The sequence below is a fragment of the Oryctolagus cuniculus genome, chromosome 3 (genome assembly GCF_051225735.1).
Source record: "Oryctolagus cuniculus isolate XC-2025 breed Fujian yellow rabbit chromosome 3, ASM5122573v1, whole genome shotgun sequence".
Classification (NCBI taxonomy): domain Eukaryota; kingdom Metazoa; phylum Chordata; class Mammalia; order Lagomorpha; family Leporidae; genus Oryctolagus; species Oryctolagus cuniculus.
Genome location: NC_142869.1, coordinates 17,233,886 through 17,255,915, shown reverse-complemented (window position 1 = coordinate 17,255,915; position 22,030 = coordinate 17,233,886). Strand labels below are relative to the sequence as shown.

The 22,030-nt window shown below is 38.9% G+C and overlaps 1 pseudogene; it reads left to right on the top strand.

Moving 5' to 3' along the window:
- Positions 1–21,299: 21,299 nt before the first annotated feature.
- Positions 21,300–21,667, top strand: LOC127491835 (activated RNA polymerase II transcriptional coactivator p15 pseudogene; annotated as a pseudogene).
- Positions 21,668–22,030: the final 363 nt, after the last annotated feature.

The following is a 22,030-nucleotide window of genomic DNA, read 5'->3' as shown; positions in this document are numbered from 1 at the left end:
TCTCCAGAGAAACAAAACCAACAAAATAAGTGACAGGAGATTGATTAAAGAATCAACTCACACAATTACCAGAAATGAGAGGCCCAATACTAGGTTGTTTACAAACTGAAGAACCAGAGAAGTCTGGTAGCATGGCTCAGTTCAAATCCCAGAGCCTTAGAACCAGAGAAGTCAATGACATAACCCCTAGGCTGAAGCCAAAAGCCTGAGAAACCTCAGGTGGATACTCAAAGTCCTGTGTCTGAATAACCCAGAGTTCTGATGTTCAAAGTCAGGAGGAGAAGGATATCCTACTCTGTGAGGAAGAATGTTAAGAGCACACAAGTCCTCTTGCTCTTACTAAATAAATGAACACATACACACCGATAAAAGTAGTATGGCTCCTTGGTCTCAGTGTTCAAGATGGCTAACTCGCTTTTTATTTTCATTCTTCAGCATGAAGAAAAATATTACATGACACATGTTGTGAAGATGAAATTAGATAGTCATATCCAATGGTTACAATACAAGTATTACTCAAAAATATGCTATTTTTCTATAAAGTTTATTGAATGCTTGAAGAGTGAGAAATGTAGTGTAATTGAATGATCTTCTAATTATTAAGACAGTCCTGTTATCATAACATGCAAACATTGAAAATAACTACTGTGAGATGAGATTAAGTCTCTGAAATCACACATATCATTAATCTTACATACTTAGAAAGCCATCTTCAGCAAATAACAAAGTATTTACCAAAATCATAATGGAGAAATAGATTTCTTTGACAGATTAGTGAAAATGTAGATACTTAATTGTTTTCTGTTATAGATGTAGGCTTTGGTAGGGTATTTTTTCCCTTGCGGGTAATTAACCATTAAGTTTAAAGAAGTACATTTTACATGTCAAGCAGAAAATGGCTTAAAATGGAAAAATAAGTGAAAGAAATTAACTTAGGGAGAAACAAACCAGCTGAGGAAAATTACAGCATTTTGACCTATGTGTCTCTAAGTGTCTGTCAACAACAACTGTATTCTCAAGTCTGTTAACTAACGCAGTTGGAATATACGATTTGGTAGGGAACACAGAACCATTTGTCACAGATCAGCTTATTCAAATGTAAGTCATTAAAATGGATAAAATTTTCCTTAATTTTCAATCTAGTGAAGAACATAAAAAGTTCAGGAACAAGTAGCTATTGAGCTTGTTTCATGCTCCAAATTTAATCAAATGTGACCCTTCTTAACCACTGACACATTTGGTCTTCTTTAAAATGTGCCTTCTAATAAGAAGTCTGGGTTTTGTTGTAGAGATAGAAATCTTTGTTCTTTTTTCTCTTTTGGTCATTAGATGTTTATAATATACTAGATTTGCCCCCCCAGGGGACTTTTGGCAATGTGTGGAAACATTTCAGTTGTCCTGTGGAGGGAGAGTGCAACTAGTATGTATAGAATATAGAGAGCAGAGGCTAGAGATGCTGCAAGAATGCACAAGGCAGCCCCTAGTAACAAAGAAATTATCCAAAAGGTCAATTGTGCCACTGTTGAGAAATCCTGTACTAAAAGAACAAGCACTTATAAGATGTTTCAGGAAATTTATATAGCACTTCAATTATCAAGGCTGAAGAAGCTGGGCATACCCTTGATGGCCTAAGGTTTAGGTCAAGTACATGACTATATGATCAAGGAAGCATAACTCTTCCCTTAAAGCAAGTAACTCATTATAGAAAACAGAGGAAAACCAGTAACTTTTTAACAAGAATTGATCATGGAAAAGAGTAATGTTCAGTTTAGTAAACCAAGGCAAAGTGTATAAGGTTGTAACACCTTCTTTGGTATGCTTTATTCAATATCTGTCAACTTATTGGGTCTCTGGAATCTAAAAGAGCTATATTAGAGATTTGGGGAGATATGAAAGCAGGAAATTCCATTGTTACCACCAACAAACTTAACATAGACGAAAGTCAAGAAAGACCTTCAAACAATATCTCTAGAATTAAAATCTGAGAGTTATTGCACCACAGAAAATAAGAAACCCAACCATGGAATCATCAAAAGACAAACCAAGATTTGACTGAAGACTTGGGCCTCGTAGTTCTTGGAGCCTCAGATTTCTTGTTTATAAAGTGGGGATGATAACAATCATGGATGGAAGACCTCTGTCTCTCCTTCTCTCTCTCTCTCTCTCTCTCTCTCTCTCTCTGCCTCACATTCTCTCTCTGTTTAACACTGACTTCTGAAATAAGAGAGGGAAGAGATGTACAATTTGGGACATGCTCAAGCTGACTTGCCCCAAACAGTAGAGTTAGAAACATACCAGGGGGTTCCAATTCAATCCCATCAAGGTGGCATGTACCAATGCCATCTCACTAGTCCAAGTGATCAATTTCTGTTCACAATTGATCATAATGATAGGACTAAGAGTCAAAGGGATCACATAAACAAGACTAGTGTCTGCAAATACTAACCGATAGAATAAAAAAAGGGAGAGAACGATCCAACATGGGAAGTGGGATACTCAGCAGACTCATAGAATGGCAAATGTCCTAAACAGCACTCTGGCCTCAGAATCAGCCCTTAAGGCATTCAGATCAGGCTGAAAAGCCCATGAAAGTATTTCAGGCATGGAAAGCCAAGACACTCTGGCAAAAAAAAAATGACCTAAATGAAAGATCTCTGTGAGTGAGATCCCAGTGGAAAGAACGGGTCATCAAAGAAGGAGGTACCTTTCTCTGAAGGGAGGAGAGAACTTCCACTTTGACTATGGCCTTGTCTAAATATGATCAGAGTCGGTGAACTCAAAAGGTTTCTATAGCCTTGGCAACTCATGACTAGAGCCTAGGGTGATTACTGATGCCATGAACAAGAGTGTCAATTTGTTAAGTCAACAACAGGAGTCACTGTGCACTTACTCCTCATGTAGGATCTCTGTCCTTAATGTGCTGTACATTGTGATTTAATGCTATGACTAGTACTCAAACAGTATTTTTCACTTTGTGTTTCTATGTGGGTGCAAACTGTTGAAATCTTTACTTAATATATACTAAACTGATCCTCTATATATAAAGAGAATCGAAAATGAATCTTGATGTGAATGGAAGGGGAGAGGGAGAGAGAAAGGGGAGGGTTGCAGGTGGGAGGGAAATTATGGAGGGGGTAGCCATTGTAATCCATAAGCTGTACTTTGGAAATTTATATTCATTAAATAAAAGTTAAAAAAAAACACTGACTTTCAAATAAATAAATAAATATTAAAAATTTAGATTTACAAAATTAGTTTTGAATTGGACATATTTAAAAACTTTCTACAGAAACATTTATTAACTTCATTTGTTCTGTCATCAACTACAGATCTGTGGTCGTCAACATTTTTCAGGTATTTTCATAATCATGTTTTAAATTTTTGTCACCATCCTATAAGGTAAATAGAACAAGTATTAATATTCTCATCTTGTTGGTGATCTTGTAAGGATTATGAGTTTAACTAATTTGGGAGTCTTCACTACAAATTGATGGCAAAAAATGGATCTAATGTCCTGACTCTCTTCAGCCTTTTTCTCACATAGCTTGTCACAAGCCTAGTGCAATCTAATAAGTATTCTTGAGTATATGGTCAACAAAGACAAATAATTCACAGTTTGTCTCAAATCTGTATAGCCTAGTAAGTACATAATTATAAGATGGGAGTGGCATAAGACACATGTGAAGTGAAAGGAGAGGAAGATCATTTCAGGTAGGCAGAAAAGAAGCAGGGAGTACTCCAAGTGAGTGTAGATATGTGCGTGGAACTATGGGAAAGAAAGAGAACAGCCAAGAGATCATACAGGGAAAATTCAATTGGCACATAGGGTAGCACACATACAGAAGTGGGAGGTTAACTTGGGAAGTTTGATCCCTTATTATAATAGAAGCATTTGATGCACGGGTGGAGTTTGTATTTCATTGTGTAAATGCTGACATAACTATAAAACAGTGAAATTAGCTTGAATGTCTATAGTACTCAGTAGCAGAACAGCCCTGCCTCCATCTCTTGTTGAATTATGAGTATTGTTTTTTTTATATTCTTCACTCATTCTAGTACCTAAACTCTTCAAAAATAAAAATAGAGTATCTATCTTCTTTAAATTTTAGTGGTAAGATTACTCTGCAAATCACCCAGTGAGCGCACCATAAAAGTTTGTAGAATATGCAAGTAAATATCAGTGTCCTAATTAAAGAATACTTGACCTAAGGAGGAGATCATAAAAAAGGAAGGTATACAGGGCCGACATTGTGGGGTAGCAGGTGAAGCCACTGCCTGCAGTGCTGGCATCCCATACGGGCACTAGTTCAAGTCCCAGCTTCTCCGCTTTTGATCTAGTTCCCTACCAATGGTGTGGGAAAAGTTGAAAATGACCCAAGTGTTTGGACTTCTGCCACCCACCCCCATGGGAGATCCAGATGGAGCTATGGGCTCCTGGCTTTGGCCTTGCTCAGCCTTGGCTGTTGCAGCCATCTAGGGAGTAAATTAGTGGATGGAATATCTCTTTCTGACTCTGTGTGTGTGTGTGTGTGTGTGTGTGTGATTCTGACTTTCAAATCAATTTTTAAAAAGAAAGGAATGGTATACATATAGGAAACAATGGGAAAGAAAACCAACAGTGTTTGGTCCAGATTGACTGGATAGGAAACCATGGAGGAGGAATAACAAGCATGACTTTGAGGCTTTGTGGCAGGATAACTGGGAGGATGGTAGAAAACGAAAGAAGAGGAGGTAGGCGATAGAGCTGATTTGGGGTAGGTGGTGACAAGGGTAGCGAGAACATTCACAGACTTCCATAAAGCCAGTTGAGAAATCCCAGCTGCATTTCCACATTATGGTGAAGATGCAATCCTGATTGAAGGCTTTGGCAAAACAGTCTGGGGTATATTGTCTATTCTCTCAATGGAGGAAAAATGTGGCTATCTAAAAATTTTATTTTGATAAAAGTGGAGGTTTTAAATATCATGATAATTAATTATCTGTAACAATAGTGGAATGTTGAGAAGAACAGTAGATATCACTTTACTGACTCAGGAAGTCAGTAACATTCATTTGTGTATAATCCCAACACTTGATGAGTGCTGAGGCTAGCAGAGGGAGCCAGTGCACAAAAGGCACTCCTCTATGTGAGAAGTACTGTAAAAGAGGCAGAATCACCTACCATGAGCACAGCACCTCAAACCCACTCAAGAGGTGATTTTCAGTACTTGAATGAATTAATATATGAATGAATGAAAAAATGTGGGCTCAGGTATTGTAGCATACCAGGTAAGGCTGCCTATGATGTAAGCATCCCATACGGGTTCAGCTTCTCCACTTCCTATCCAGCTCACTGCTAGTGTGCCTGGAAAAGCAGTGGTGGAGAGCCCATGTCCTTGGGCTCTTGCACCCACATGGGAGACCCGGAAAAGACTCCTGGCTCCTAGTTTCGGTCCAGCACAGCCCTGGCCATTATGGCTATTTGGGGAGTGAACCAGAAAATGGAAGATCTCTCTCAATATCTCTCCCTCTGCTTCTGTAATTGTGCCTTTCAAATAAGTAAAATAGATCTTAAAAAAAAAAAAAAGAAAAATATGGGCTCAGCAAAGCCTACAGAATGCAAAAATATTTTTTCTGTGCATTTGCTATATTTCTTATTAGACATATTTCTTAAAAATATTTTCAGATAATTGGGATGGATATATAATATAAGTGTTCATTCATTTCCAGGCATGCTGAGTTATTTCACTTTATGATGATAGATGTGGGCAACCTGCTTCCCCCAACAAAGGAAATTAATCCAATGAAACATCCCTGGGCTTCTGATCTTATTTTGTACTGTAAGGAATAGAAAAGTTGGTCTCCAGGTTCCATTCCATGATCCCAGGGTGCTGCCCTGTGTCATCCTTAGTGGGAAATATCTAGTCCTAAATGGTCATGTGACTTAAGGAAGGGTCCTTTGGTCCATAAAAGAGGCTGCCCACCCTCACCATTTTATTTGCTAACATTTGGAATTTTCATGAAATGTCTAATCAAGGAGACACCAGCTGTCATAGCCTCTTAATTGCTGTAGATAATCATCAAGAACTCACAGGCATTCTGTGTGCTTGTGAAACACTTGCTGGGGGCCTGGTTCCCAGATAAGAACATGGAAACAGCTGTCCCCTTGAGTTTAAATTCTTATGGCTAGTCCAGTGTGCTATAGCCAAATCCTATCAGATGAATTAACTTTCAAAATAAAAAATATTTTCCTGCAGTTATACAAAGTAAATACTTAATTTTATTCAATCCAAAGGCTGGGGACAGAAAATTTCACTCAAAGTGTGTATCTGTGTGTGTGAGAGAGAGACAGCGGAAAGAAGTGTGGTGGGGGTGGGGGGCGGTAGCCCGAGAGAGAGAGAGAGAGAGAGAGAGAGAGAGAGAAATGTGTCTATGCCTGTATTTTATGAGCTGGGGGAAATACAGAAAAGTCCCAAGGCCAATCATTATTTTTCTATTTTTCTCTTTATTGTTGGTATTAAGCAATGTGATTCTGATGATTAATGCAATTTTCCTCGTGTTCTTTATGCTTGGAATTTGTCAATCTTTTTATGTCTGTGAATTTATAGTTTTTATCATATATGGAAATTTTTCAGTCATTATTTCTTCAAATGTATTTTCCTGTCTCCCTCATCTCATATCCTTTCCCATGGGCACAGCGATCACAACTGTGTTCTTCCAGTTGAAATGGTCCCACAGCTCATGGTATTCCCATCCTTATTTTTTTTTTTTTTGTCTTTTTTATTGTGCATCATTCTGTATACTTTTTACTGCTATGTCTTCAAACTCCACCTTTTCTTCTGCAGTGTCAAACATGGTTAATCTCATCCAGTGTATTTTTCATCTCAGATGCCATATTTTTAATTCTGGACATTTTATTTGTGGCACTCATATATTTCCTGTGTGTCTACTTGATTTTTTTTCAGTCTTATAGTTTCTTAAATATGTGGACTATGGCAATAATAACTATTTTAATGATTTTGGCTACTCATTATAACATTCGTGTCCTTTCTGAATCTGTTCAATTTATTGATTTTTCTCATCATTATATTTAGTTTTTGCCTGTGTCTTTGCATGCCTGGGAATAGTTTACTAGACACAGATATTTAAAATTTGGCCTTGTTATTTTCTTATGAATATTCTTTAGTTTTATTCTATCACATACTTGAATTACTTTTAGACTTAGGTAGATAGAACTACAGCAATATTTACTCTCGATTTTATTGTCCCTGCTACTGCAGCAGGACCTTTATTAGTACTCAGCAGATACCCTTATAAATTAAGAGGTTTTTTATTTTAATTTTATATCTTAAAGATTTATTTTATTTATTTGAAAGGCAAAATGTCAGAGACAGAGGCAGAAACAGAGAAAGCCTATCTTCTTTTTTTTCTTTAATTTATTTTATTTATTTGAAAGATAGTGTTACAGAGAGAGGTAGAGACAGAAAGAGAAGTCTTCAATCTGTTGGTTCACTCCCCAGATGGCCACAACAGCTGGAGCTGCACTGATCTGAAGCCAGGAGCAAGGAGCTTCTTCCAGGTCTCCCACGTGGGTGCAGGGGCCTAAGGACTTGGGACATCTTCTACTGCTATTCCTGGTCATAGCAGAGAGCTGGATCAGACGTGGAGCAGCTGGGACTAGAACTAGTGCCCATGTGGGATGCCGGTGCTTCAGGCCAGGGCTTTAATCCACTACACCACAGCGCCAGCCCCAAAGCCTATCTTCTTGTTCACTTTCAAATTTGCCACGATGGTCAGGGTTACCCCAGCCCAAAGCCAGGAGCCAAGGACCCCAACCAGGTCTCCAACATGGGCCATCCACCACTACCTTCCAGTGCACATTAGCAAGTAGCTCAATTGGCAGCCATAACTAGAACCAGCACTCCCAATATGAGATGCTGGGGTTGTGGGTGGTGGCTTAACCTACTACACTACCATGTCATACCTGAATTAGGAGGTTTCCACTCTGATTTTTGGGAATAGGCACTATTCTAGCTCCAGTGTAACCTTCTGGCACTAGTCCCTTCAGTCTTTGTGAGTGATTCATTTCCCAACTTACAGTAGTTTCCTCACACACATATGCTGGTCACTGCTTGACTGACTCTTCCAAGGAGACTTTCTGTGTATCTCTGGAGTTCTCACTTTTGTACAGCTCTCTTCCATTGGTGAATTTCTGCCCTGTCAACTCCTATAACTATTCTTCTCATATTGTCTCCTCAACTCAGAAACTGGGTGCATCTTTCTGTATTTCCCTCTTTGTGCTATAGTCTAAAGGAAGTAATCTGGAGCGGTCTAAGGATCACCTCATTTGTTTTTCTATCAGGACTCTCTGGCCTTGGTTGCCACGCATATAATACATATCTTGAATATTATTGTTTCATTGTCTAGTGCTTGGTTTATTTCAGGTGAGAAGATAAATCCAGTCCTTTGGACTTCATCTTGACTGGAAATAGAAGTCCTCATTCCAATCATTACAAACCCTTAAGTAGCATATAATATTTATTACATATATTATACTATATTAAATAAATATACTATTTAATAATAATATATTCAATAGTATATTCAAAGCAACAAATATCCAGGCAGAATGTCACTTTGCAGGTGATATTCATAAGAAAAAAAGAAATAAAAATAGAAAAAGTGAAGTGAGAAATCTAAATCTTCTAAACTTTTTTTGTCATTCACAAATATTTGTGTGAATAAAAATATAGGGGGCTGGCACTGTGGTATAGCTGGTAACGCCACTGCCTGAAGTGCCAGCATCCCATATGGGTGCCGGTTTGAGTCCCCGGTGCTCCAATTCCAATCCAGCTCTCCACTATGGCCTGGGAAAGCCATGGAGGATTGCTCAAGTTCTTGGGACCCTGCACCTGCGTGGGCGACCGGGAAGAAGCTTCTGGCTCCTGGCTTCAGATTGACACAGCACAGGCTGTTGCGGCCATCTGGAGAGTGAACCATCGGATGGAAGATTCTCTCTCTACCTCTGCCTCTCTGTTATTCTGCCTTTCAAACAAATAAATGAATCTTTAAAAAAAAAAAAATACAAATGGGGATGGTGTTTTGGTGCACATCGGCATCCCATATGGGAGCTAGCTTGTGTCCTTATTATTCCATTTTTAATCTTGCTCCCTACTAATGGCCTAGGAAAGCATGAAAGATGGCCCACATGGTTTCACCCCTATCACCCATGTGGGAGAACTGGAAGGAACTCCTGGCTCCTGGCTTATCCCTGGTCCAGCCCTGACTATTGTGGACATTTGGGGAGTGAACAAGTGGGTGGAAGTTCTCTCTATGTTTTTCTCTTTCTGTAATTCTGTTTCTCAAATAAATATTTGAGAAATTTTTTAATAATATAAGCAAACAAACTTAGAGGTGGATCCTCTGACAATTATGTGAGAGATTTGCTTCAGGTCATAATAATCTTAAATTCTAAGCATTGAAATAAAAAAGAAAACATGTTCATGAAAATTTGCTCTTCTAATTATGGGTACATTCTTACACTTAAGAGTAATGAACAGCCGGCGCCGCGGCTCAATAGGCTAATCCTCCACCTGTGGCGCCGGCACACCGGGTTCTAGTCCTGGTCGGGGCACCGGATTCTGTCCCGGTTGCTCCTCTTCCAGGCCAGCTCTCTGCTGTGTCCAGGGAGTGCAGTGGAGGATGGCCCAAGTGCTTGGGCCCTGCACCCGCATGGGAGACCAGGAGAAGCACCTGGCTCCTGCCTTCGGATCAGCACGGTGCGCTGGCCGCAGTGTGCCAGCCGTGGCGGCCATTGGAGGGTGAACCAACGGTAAAGGAAGACCTTTCTCTCTGTCTCTCTCTCTTTCACTGTCCACTCTGCCTGTAAAAAAAAATAATAAAATAAAATGAAATAGAGTAATGAAAAGATAGAATCATGTCTGCTACAATGCCTAATATATACACAGTGAATGTTCATGGAGTGGATAATGATTACTATAAAAGAATATAAAAAAGAATGATTAATATAACAACATAAAATAGTGTGAGGTTATTATGACACATTACCAAATTATTGGAATACAAAGGGGCTTCAAAAAGTTCATGGAAAATTTATATTGGCTTTTAATTTCATTTTCCCAAAAGCTTTCTGAAATTCATTATTCATTATGACTGATATAATATGCATACTTAATGTATATGCCCTATCTGTGTGTCTTTATGCATGAGTATATATATTTAAAGATTATATGATAACATTTTGCTTATAGGGCCCTTACATGGTTGGTTTTTTGGCCTGAACAGGGATTATGCAAGTATTCATTTTACCTCAAACTGTTCAATTGTACCTTTATATTTTATGCACTTTTCTGTATTGTATTATAGTGCACAATTATAAAAGGCTTTTTTAAGATTGTATAAGAAACCACATGACAGTTGGTTCAGTTGTCCTTCAGTTGTTCAGTTGTTGGTTCAGCTTGGAAATGAAAACCTGGATGATTATATTCTTCATAAGAATTTATCACAATACATCAGGTTTATGTACAAGTATAAATAAAAATTGAAAAGTTTTTTGAGAAATGACTTTCATGTACACTATTTTAGTATCACCCCAAGGAACAGATATAATGATTTATCTCTATTTTGCAAATACAGAGACTGACGCATGGGAGACTAAATTATGTGTCCCAGATCACATAGTAAGGAACTGTTGAAACCACACTGTAGCCACTGTACTACAATCCTGTATTTTTGTCAATTTGTTACAGTAAGTGAGGGGAGTACAGCTGACACTGTTGGTTGTCTCTGAGCAGCCGTTCTCCACTTTTTCCTTATTAACTGAAGGCGCTCCTCAAAAGGTTAGTGGAGCATCAAATTAAATCGTAAGCTTATTTTTCAAAAACATCTTTGAAATCCATGTACAGGTTTTTTATAAAACAAATTTTCCATGAACTTTTGGAAGGCTCCTTGTAGAATCTAAATTTTGATCAATAATCTGGCAGCCATTTCCTGGAAAGCAATGGGGAACTTTCCCTAGCCCCAGAAGGTAAGAGCAAGCTAATTTAACCCAATAGTAGCAGTCCCATTCCCTTTCCATTGAATGGTTTATGAAATGAGCCTATGGTATACCTTGACCAGTGAAACATAGGGGAAAATCTGTGCAGTTGACTGCGTAAGGACATAATGTTCAAAGCTGCCCAGACACCTTAACTGTGGGTGATCCTGCACCTAGCTGCAAGACTGCCTGCCTAGCCCATGCAGGAGCTTAAGAGGGCATGACATACCATGCCTCCTGGGAAAGACCCTAGCTGGGGGCTCAAAACACTGAGACCCACATATGACCTAAGTGCTGGCAGGCAGCAGTGGCCCCAGACACATTTTTGCAACCCCATTTCCTATTGAGGGGCCTTGTATAGTTCCCAGGTGTGGTCCAGACCCGTAAGACCACCTGAAAGGTTATGTAGGCTATATGACCTTCAAGCTGATTAGAGAAACATAGAGGCATCAGTATCAGCTTCATCCTATAGAGATGTTACCCTGAACTAGGTACTCCCCTTTGCATGCCCTATAAAAGCTTGTGCCCAACTGCTAATAAACAGACATGTTCACCAAAACTGTCTCTGTTGCTTCTTGTCAAAGAACGCTGTCACCCCACCATCCAGACAGTGTGGGCCTCACAGGACAAGCCCACACTTAACTAGCCTGAGGATCAAGGAAGCCTGGTGAGAAAGGCTAAGCAGAAAGATGAAAGAAAAAATAAAACAACCCAAATCTCAGATGATTCTTCCTATTAGTCAAACCCTAAAATATCCCAACCTCCAAACCTCTTATTATGTGGCGTAACAAACCTCTCTGTTGTTTAAGCTTTGTTGCCTTAATTCATTCTATTACCTGCAACCGAGAGCATTCCCACTAATATACTCAGTCCTGAACTGATTTTTCTTTTTGTGTTATTTTATTTAATTCTCATCAAAACTTCTGCGGAACAATATTACTGCCATTTTTCAGAAGAGTGTATACAACTTACATAGAAGTCAATAGGGACCAGGGTTGTGGCCTAGAGGGTAAAGCTACCACTTGAAGCATTAACATCCCAAATGAACACGGGTTTGTGTCCTGGATGCTCTACTTCTGATACAACTCTCTCCTAATGGCCAGGGAAAACAATGGAAGATAGCACAAGTGTTTGGGCCCTTGCCACCCATGTGGGAGACACAGATGAAGCTCCTGGCTCCTGGCTTCCACTTGGCTCAGCCCTGGCCATTGCAGCCATTTGGGGGATAAACCGGTGGATGGAAGATTTTTTTCTCTCTCTCTCTTTCTCTTTGTCTCTCCCTTTCTTTCTCTGTAATTCTTTCAAGTAAATATATCTTGAAAAAAGAAGTCAGTAACTTACGTAAGTTTATAAAATTAGAAGTAGTTGAACTAGAATTCAAATCCATTATACCTAACTCCAGTGCCCAGTATGTCACATGCTAAACACTTAAACAGAATATTCTTCAAAAGATGATGACTCTGTCACATGGGATCATTAAAAGCTGTTCTGTTGCCACTGTTTTAGCTGGAGCTACAATGAGAATCAATGGCTTTTTCTTTTCTCCAGTCCTCAGACAGAGCCCTTCAGGGCAAAATTCTTGCCTCTGGTACTCAGCAATTCATCTACCATAAAGACTTTCTAAAAGCTAAGGGAGACAAATATTTCTCACTCTATGGAAGTGCTTTATAACAGTAAGATGGTTACCAAAAAAAAAAAAAAGATAAACAGATTGTTCCAGGATTTGTCAGTTCCCTCTTATAGGGACTTTAAACTGAATTAAGATGGGGCATTAATCTAACAGGTAGCTGGGCAAAAGAGTCAAATTTTAATCCACAAGGTTAAGATTTCATGGAACTCACAAGTTTTCTATTATGGAATAATTTAATTTATTTCTACTCATTCTGTTTGCCATCTTTCTCTTTTACTATGTCATCTCTCAAAAGATTTTAAGGATTCATGAGGCAAAAATCCCTTTCTCTAGGAAAAAAGTTTCGAAAGTTTTAGTATAAATGTGGATATTTTATAGCCTATCATTTCTTCCAATCTATGCATATTAAGTTCCTGTTGTGTGCATATCCCTTCTTATATTTTCTAAATACAATAAAGTATAATACATATTCTTTCCCTTGAAGAATTTTAAACAGCTTACTTAATCAGAAACATATGCATAAAAAGTTAAGCCATAATATAAGACAACTCAAGTGATGCTATATGATAGAAAAAAATTATAGTTAAAAGAAGTAAATTTTAGTGGACTAGGTCTTTAAAAAAGTAATCTAGGCCAGCACCCCAGCTCACTAGGCAATATCCACCTGCGGCACCAGCACTCCGGGTTCTAGTCCTGGTTGGGGCACCGGTTCTGTCCTGGTTGCTCCTCTTCCAGTCCAGCTCTCTGTTGTGGCTGGGGAAGGCAGTGGAGGTTGCCCAAGTCCTTGGGCCCTGCACCCACATGGAAGACCAGGAGGAAGCACCTGGCTCCTGGCTTTGGATCAGCGCAGCACACCAGCCATGGAGGCCATTTTGGGGGTGAACCAATGGAAGGAAAACCTTTCTTTCTCTGTCTCTCTCTCTCACTGTCATAACTCTGCCAGTCAAAAGAAAAGAAAAGAAATCTTTCTTGCACTTTTAAGAAAGAACCTCAAGCCAAACAAATAAATTATTTTCCAGTTATTTTGTTTTTTAGATTCATTTATTTATTTGAAAGAGTTAGAGAGAAAGAGAGATATGAGAAAGATCTTTCATCTCCTGGTTTGCTCTCCAAGCCAGGGCTGGGCCAAGCTGAAGCCAGGAGCCAAGAATTTCATCTGAGTCTCCCACCTAAATGCAGGAGCCCGAACACTGGGGCCATCTTCCAATATTTTTCCCAGGCCATTTGCTGGGAGCTGGCTAGGAAGTAGAGCAGCTGAGACTTGAACTGGTACCCACATGGGACGATGGCATCACAGGCAGCAGTTTTACTCACTATACCACAACACCAATACCTATTTGGTTTGTTTTGATCTCCTTGAAGTTAATACCTACATGGTAAGTACTGCTCACTCACTAAGATGACTGAAATATTGGGAAAAATCTCGACCAAAGACAAGCATGTGGAACATTACACCTGTGGCCATGATCTTATGTTTTGCATTTAGATAAGGGCGCTCTCATCTGGGGTCTACAAATTCCTAAAGGGTCCTTGAATAGATCTTGGAAAAATCAGTGAAGTTTAATGGAGATAAATTATATCTTCACTAACTTTATTTGAAATCTGTCACTTCAATAAATCACAATAATTTTAGCAGTTTATGTGGCATTGCCACCAATAGAAATCATATACTTTCAAACCACATTAATAGCTTCACAGATATTTCTATACATTGGTATTCATCCCACTTCAAAATGAGTCATTCTCAAGCCTCTTTCTAGTTCTTGTTTCTTAATGCATTAATAAAAACACAACCACTGCTATACCCCAAACTTGATTCTTTTTGACCAGCCTTGTATTTCAGAGTAACTGGCTTTCTTTGTAATCCTTCGTATTTTGTTTTACTTATTTAGAATACTAACCAGCCTGCCCTTGCAGGGCTTCATGGCAGGAGAAAACTGAAGCATCCCTGATCAGCTATCTTCACTTCTACTTGGATTTACTGAACGTTTGCTTTTGGCTGCACAGTTCTTCACCAGTGAACGATTTCTCCGTTTGTCTCCCATTTGAGTTTCAGGTTCTCAGTGTTTGAAAGGTTGGATATGTAAGTGGAGATCATTAGTATTAAACACAAGAGATGCTTAAATTATGTTTCAGATTTGTCTTTCACAAATACTTTGACCACGTTAATTCCTCTTTAATAAATGAAAGATTATTAGTCCCAAGTCTTTCCCTACTACAGAAGTGTCCAAATATGATGCATGAACTCATCAAGTCTTGGGTCTGGAACGGATTTTATGGGTTTCAGGAGTCTCTACCCTGGAAATGAGTTTCTTCCTGCCATAAGGAGAGGTATAATCTCCTTTTTCTTTTTACCTTAAACTCCCTGAGCACAATTTAACCTCAATGAACCCAGGTTTTAAAGATCAGATGCTTGCTCTTTGAAGATTCTATATTTCTTATATATACAAAGCAAAGTAATTCATTTCATATAAACACCCTTTAAAACATACATGTAAAACTTTGTCAAAGCATACAAATTTGCATTACATCTTTTGACTATGTTTGTTTTAAAACTAAAAGTGAGGTGCATTTTGTTTCAAAGAAGTAAACATCAAAAGATCATTGCTAGCCATTTAAACTCAGATGGCCATTTTATTTTGTCCTATTCATGTTACCAAGTACTCATGTAGAGATCAATAAAAATTTAAATGTAAGAAGGAATATTAAGGAGATGGCATTCATATTGCCTTATTTTGTGTGATTTTTGGAAAAAGTATTTTAAGATGACACATTCAGAAAGAATTTTGTATATGTGGGTGTTTTTTAAGTGTATGAATTTCTTAGAATTCTCCCATTACAAATAGCCTCTGGGTGTATGTATGCATTGAAGAAAGAAAAACAAGAAACTGACCATGAACAGCAGCCTCATAGGAAGTCATGGTCCAACCATGACATTTCAGGCCAGAAACTTGGTCTACAGACTGCTAATTCCCATGGAATTCAGAATTGAACTATTTCTATGTATGTTGATTTGCCCCTCTAGCCATGTGAAAACTTGGCTTTTAAGAAATAATTAAGGAATGGAAGTTCCCCAACAAAAGTCATCTCTATCCCTTTTGCTTCTCATGTGATAAGTCACATGAACCATAACACAGAGACCCAGTACTATGTCAAGTACTTAATTTTTACAATAAATAGGGTTTGTTTAAGCCTCAAGCAAATTTCTCAGAAGATATGTCTTGAAATAGTTGCCCCAGTCAGATCCATTTTTATGGTTCACACAGTTTCCCACTTATAAGTAGATAACATTCTGTTTTTTCAAAAACTTACACCTCCCCCAAGTATTAGGCTTTTAAATCAAAAAGACCCTTGCAGTTGATCTGGCATGGGAATTAGGATGAATCAAATGACTCAAGTTTTCAAGATACATTCATGATACTGACTTTGGTCTCTCCTTCATGCTTTCAAACACAAACACAAATACATACGTGTTAGTTTCCATTTTTAAACCCTACTGAGCTTTCTAAGAAGATTCTGATGATGAGATTGTTTTTAATGGCGTGGTGCTCCATCTAAAAGCAAAAACACAGGGTTTACCCTGAAGTCCCCTGGGCCTGGGTGGAGGTGTGCCTCATCCAGGATTAAGGAAGATTGTGACATCTGATATGCTAATGACACAGCCATAATGGAAGGTGCACAATGAGTGGAGCTTCGTGGCTGCAGTAATTCATGCACACTTAATTTATCTGGAATGTGGCTGTGGTTATTACCATGAAATTCTCCGAGGATGAGTAATTTCCACAACAACACTCTCAGAGCTTTCAAATGATTTCTTATTTCGAGGAGGTAGGAAAAGATAGAGAAATAGGAATATTTTCTTTCAAATAAGAACTGAATTACTTATACTGAGAAAAAAGTGGAATAAGTGGCAGACTTTTGGGGAGAAAAAAACGGCAAATCTTTTTCATAAGACTCTTGCAGCATGAAAAATGATTCTATCAAGAAACACAGACTCAGAGACAGAAAGAAATTGTTCGCACTTGCCTTTGGAAGAGCCAATTGAACATGTTCTGGTGTGGAGGTCCTCAGAAATAAAACTGCCCAGTGGGCCTCTGCAAACCACTGTCCAGCCACACTGCATCCACACATTAAAATAGAGATACATTTTTTAAGGATTTATTTTATTTATTTGAAAGATAGGTAGAGAGGTATACAAAGAGAGGTAGAGACAGAGAGAGGACTTCCAACTGCTGGTTCACTCCCCAGATGGCTGCAATGGCCAGAGCTACGATGATCTGAAGCCAGGATCTGAAGCCAGGAGCTACTTCCAGGTCTCCCACGTGGGTGCAGGGGCCCAAGGGCATGGGCCATCTTCTACTGCTTTCCCAGGCCATAGCAGAGAGCTGGATCAGAAGAGGAGAAGCCAGTACTTGAACCAGCGCCCATATGGGATGCTGGCACTTCAGACCAGGGCTTTAACCCACTGCTCCACAGCGTTGGCCCCAAATAAGGATAAATTTTAATTTTCCCACGTGAGAAAACTATTCACTATATAACCAAGACCAAATGTAAATACGTCCTTTAAAAATTATGTGACTGATTTTCATAAATACATAAAAATATTAAGTTAAAGTAGGCCAAATATAATCCAGGTAGCCTATATAGGGCATGATATGTGAAACTTGGCCTGAATACAGGGAAAAACCTTAAAGAACTTTTCAAAACAATGACTTCAAGAAGACTTACATTTTTAGAAAACAGATTTTCAAAACAATTTTAAAAAGTCTTACTATTACATTCCTCACAAATTAAGTAATCTCATTATTTATAAACACACTAAAATACAAGCTCTGGAAAGTAGATCAGAATTAAAATTTCAGTGTAACTCTGAGAAAATTACTTAACCATTTTACCTGCCTCCTGGGGTTGTATGAGAATTAAATAAGGCAGTGCCTATGAAGAGCTTAGCCAAAGAATGATCACCTAAGCACTCAGTAAAAGCATCTATAATTCTAATAAGGCCATCTGATTGCTATTTGATTCAAGGTCTCTTAAAAATGTACATGAAACATGGCATGCAATAAATATACAACTAGACCAGTACAGAAGAAGTATAAGGGGAGGTAAATTAACATTAGACCACCAAAAAGGCAAACACAAAAGAGGTGCAGGGCTTATTCTTTCACACATTCATTCAGCACATTTACTGAATGCTGGCTGTGTGCTGAGAATTGTACATGTGATCCAAAATCTGTGGACTGTGCCATCCTACACAGCTGCAAAATGAGAGCATGAAAATATTCATTAGCATTAAAGGCATTTCGCCACATTTTGGATATATTATTTTGAATCTGCAGATATATCAAAATGTTGAAATCCTTACTTAATGTATACTAAGCTGATCTTCTGTATATAATGAGAATTGAAAATTAATCTTGATGTGAATGGAAGGGGAGAGGGAGTGGGAAAGGGGAGGGTTGTGGGTGGGAGGGACGGTATGGGGGGGAAGCCATTGTAATCCATAAGTCATACTTTGGAAATTTATATTCATTAAATAAAAGTTAAAAAAAATAAATTATCTGGGCAAATTTTCTTAACTGAGGAATTTATAATAAATTTACAGTGCTATAAGAAATATAGAACACAGGGCTTCCTCTGCCAGCATGATTAAGATGATGAATGTTTGCATACACACACACACACACAGCTGATGTGAAGATGGCGCAGAATGCTTTGTATTTTCAGCACAGCTGTCCAGGCATGGACCTGTCTCACCACAGGAGTGCTGTCTCCAGTTATCTTCTAAAAGGTGTCTCTAGATGCCCAAAGTGATTGCTGGGGTGGAGGAAAACAATTTTGGACATTCCACATTTAATTTGTAATAATTTAGAGGATCAGTTATGCTTCACTAAAACAAAGGTTGATGCTAGCACTCTCACTCAGCCGATGTGCCCCGTGAAGTGTGACAAGGTCCTGGGGCAACCTGAGACAAGAGTAGAAGCTCCCACCGCAGTGGGCACAACAGCAGCCTCTGCCTTCCTCCATTTCTTGCATTCACATACAGCATATTGGGAAATCCTGCCTTTTACAGATGCCAGACAGCATGTTAGAGATGCATTGTATGGTTCTAGCTGAACCAGGTAACAAAATGGACAGATGAATTTAAAAGACTGTGGGAGGGGCCAGCGCCATGGCTAGTGGGCTAAGCCTCCACCTGCAGTGCCAGCACCCGATATGGGTGCCAGTTCTAGTCCTGGCTGCTCCTCTTCCAATCCAGCTCTCTGCTAATACCTTGGGAAAGCAGTAGAAGATGGCCCAAGTGCTTGGGCCCTTGCACCCACCTGGAAGATTCTGAAGAAGCTCCTGACTCCTGGCATTGGATTGGCCCAGCTCCGGCCATTGCAGCTATTTGGGGAGTGGACCAGCAGATGGAAGATTCTCTCTCTCTCTCTCTCTCTCTCTCTCTCTCTCTCTGCCTCTCCCTCTCCTTCTCCCTTTCTCTCTCCGCCTCTCTGTAACTCTACCTTTCAAATAAATAACCCTTTAAAAAAAAAGAAGAAGATGGCCTGAGTGCTTGGGTCCCTGCACTCTCATGGGAGACCAGAAGAAGCTCCTGGCTCCTGGCTTCGGATCAGCTCAGCTCCTACCATTGCGACCATTTGGGGAATGAACCAGCAGATGAAAGAACTTTCTCTCTGAATCTCCCTCTCTCTATCTGCAACTCTACCTGTCAAATAATTAAATTAAATATTTAAAAAATTTTTTAAAAGAAAACAGGCGTTAAAAATAATAGAAATAATGGAATCACAACCTTTTTTTTTAAGATTTATGTACTTATTTGAAAGAGAATGATGGAAGTCAAGAGAGAGAAAGAGAGACAGAGACACAGAGAGAGAGAGAGAGAGAGAGATCTTCCATCTGCTGGTTCACACCCCAGGTGGCCACAACAGCCAGCACTGGGACAAGCTGAAGCCAGAAGCCTCCTCCAATTCTCCTTTGTGGGTGGCAGAGGCCCAGGCACTTCCACTTCTTTTCCCAGGCCATTAGCAAGGAGCTGAATTGGAAATGGAGTAGTCGAGACACAAACCAGTGCCCACATGAGATGCTGGCATCGCAGGTGGTAGCTTTACCCACTAAGCCACAACACCAATCCCTAAATAATTTTTTAAAGGCAGAGCTAATATTTTTGTCCCCAGTAGAAGAAGCCTTTTGGAGTCACATCAGTGAAAACAAAGATAATATAATAATATCTGACCCCAGGACAGACCTCCAAATTAGACTGTATGAAAACTCTTCAAAGTATTTGACTTTATCCACTATTCCAAACCATCTGAAGGGTATGATGTGCACCGAGATATTTAATGATAGATTTCAATCATCATGATTAGCAAGATATTTAAAACCTAAGCATCAAGTATATGAAATTCAAACTAAGGAGGTTTTTTTTTTTTTTTAGCAGTTTTAAAGTCATATAATAGGCAGGACTTTACAGAATTTCTCTGAACCTTAATGGAAAATATTCTGAAATCACTTTGCAGATTTCTTGCATAATAATGAAAGACAAAAAAATCTTTGTCTGGCACAAACAATTGTAAGCTAAGATTACAGGATATCATTGCCTTTGAAACTCATATCCTGCCTCACTTTGAGCTATTGCAATGAAGAAGCAAGAGCCAGAAGAGCACACTGTTCCTCGGGATGCCACTGAAGGCTTACTTTTCCAAAAATAGCACTTTGGGAATAGCAGAATGCACGGATGCTCTGCACTGAGCTGGGAGTAATCACGAAAAACTTCGGTACCGCAGAAATTCCCTGATCATCCTGTAATCAAGTAATTTCAAGTTTCCCAACTTGAAAGAAAGTTACATGTTTTTGTTTTACAACACAAGTGTTCCAGATTTGCCTGTGATAACTAGTAGCTCCCTCTGTTATTAGCAGATCTATAAATATCTGTATATATCCATATCTCTAGCTACCTTTCTATTTAAATTTCATCAGACCCTTCAAAGGAAAGATGATGATTTAACAATCACAGAAAAATTATACTACTAATGGAGAGTAATTCAAGATAATGCATTTGAAAATGAAAATTAAAAATATTGTCATCGTTCCATGGCTTGTGGAAGGAAAAGATGTATTTTGCTAGAAAATTTCAGATTTGTGCACTCAAACCTGGAAAAGAACTTTCCAATCTGTTTAAATTTTAAAGATATTTATTTATTTGAAAGGTAAAGTTATAGAGAAAGGGGGATAGACAGAGAAAGAGATCTTCCATCCACCAGTTCACTTTCCCAATGGCCGCTGCCAAGCTGGGCTAGGCCAAAGGCCTGGAGTCTGGAACCCCATTCTGGTTTCCCACATGGGCGACTGGGGTCCAGGCACTTGGGACATCTTGCCCTGCCTTCCCAGCTACATCAGCAGGGAGCTGGATCAGAAATGGACCAGCCAGAACTCCAAACCTGAGTTCATATGGAACGCCGGCATCACAGGGTGTAGCTTAACCTGCTGCACCACAACATGAACCCCTCTAACCCATTTTGAAATCTCCCAGATGCAGAGCTCAGGTTAAACTAAATAAATAAATAAATAAACTTAAAAACACAAAATTCCAGGTCTGAGTAAGCAGGAAGGAACAGCTTCAGGAACAGTTCAATGCTTAAGTCAAGGGAACTTGTTTCTTCAAGTTCATCTGGCAGGGACTCTGACAGCGATCATGATAAGAAGTTAAAGAGGAAAATGCAAGTTGTCCAGAAAAACCTGTAAAGAAACAAAAGACTGATGAGACTCGGAGAGCTCTATCATCTCCCAGAGCAGTAGCAAAAGAGATGCTGTCATAGTTCAGATTGGGAAGGTACATCAGAGCTCTGGACTCTGAAGAGAAAGTTCTAATTGACATTCAAGAATTCTGGGTGGATCCAGAACCTGAAATGGAAACCAGGGAGATAAAACATTTAATTTCTTCAGTGGAGCCCACTGAGGAAACAGATTTCTGAATTGATGATGCAGTAAGAAAACCATAAAATTCAAGCCTCAAATACCTGTAATGTGCTGGTTGTATTACGCTGTCTTTTTACTTGAATTTTATTTTCTAAATGTTGTTTTCCAAGCTATAGTGTATTTGGATTGCAGAACAATTTGTAAGATGAATAATCTTTTAGTGTGTATTATTAAAAGTATTTTGAGTGAAGCTTATTGTCACCTTTATTAAGCGAAAAATAAAGTCAAGTAATTATGATCTTAAAAAAAAAAAAACAAAAATCCAGTATATTCTGATTAATTTGGGGAAAAAAGCCAAATGACATCAGGGAATAAATCAGCCAACCTTCAATTAAAATGTTACATGATTGGTGGTTGGAATTTAAAAATGAGTATCAGAGACAGCA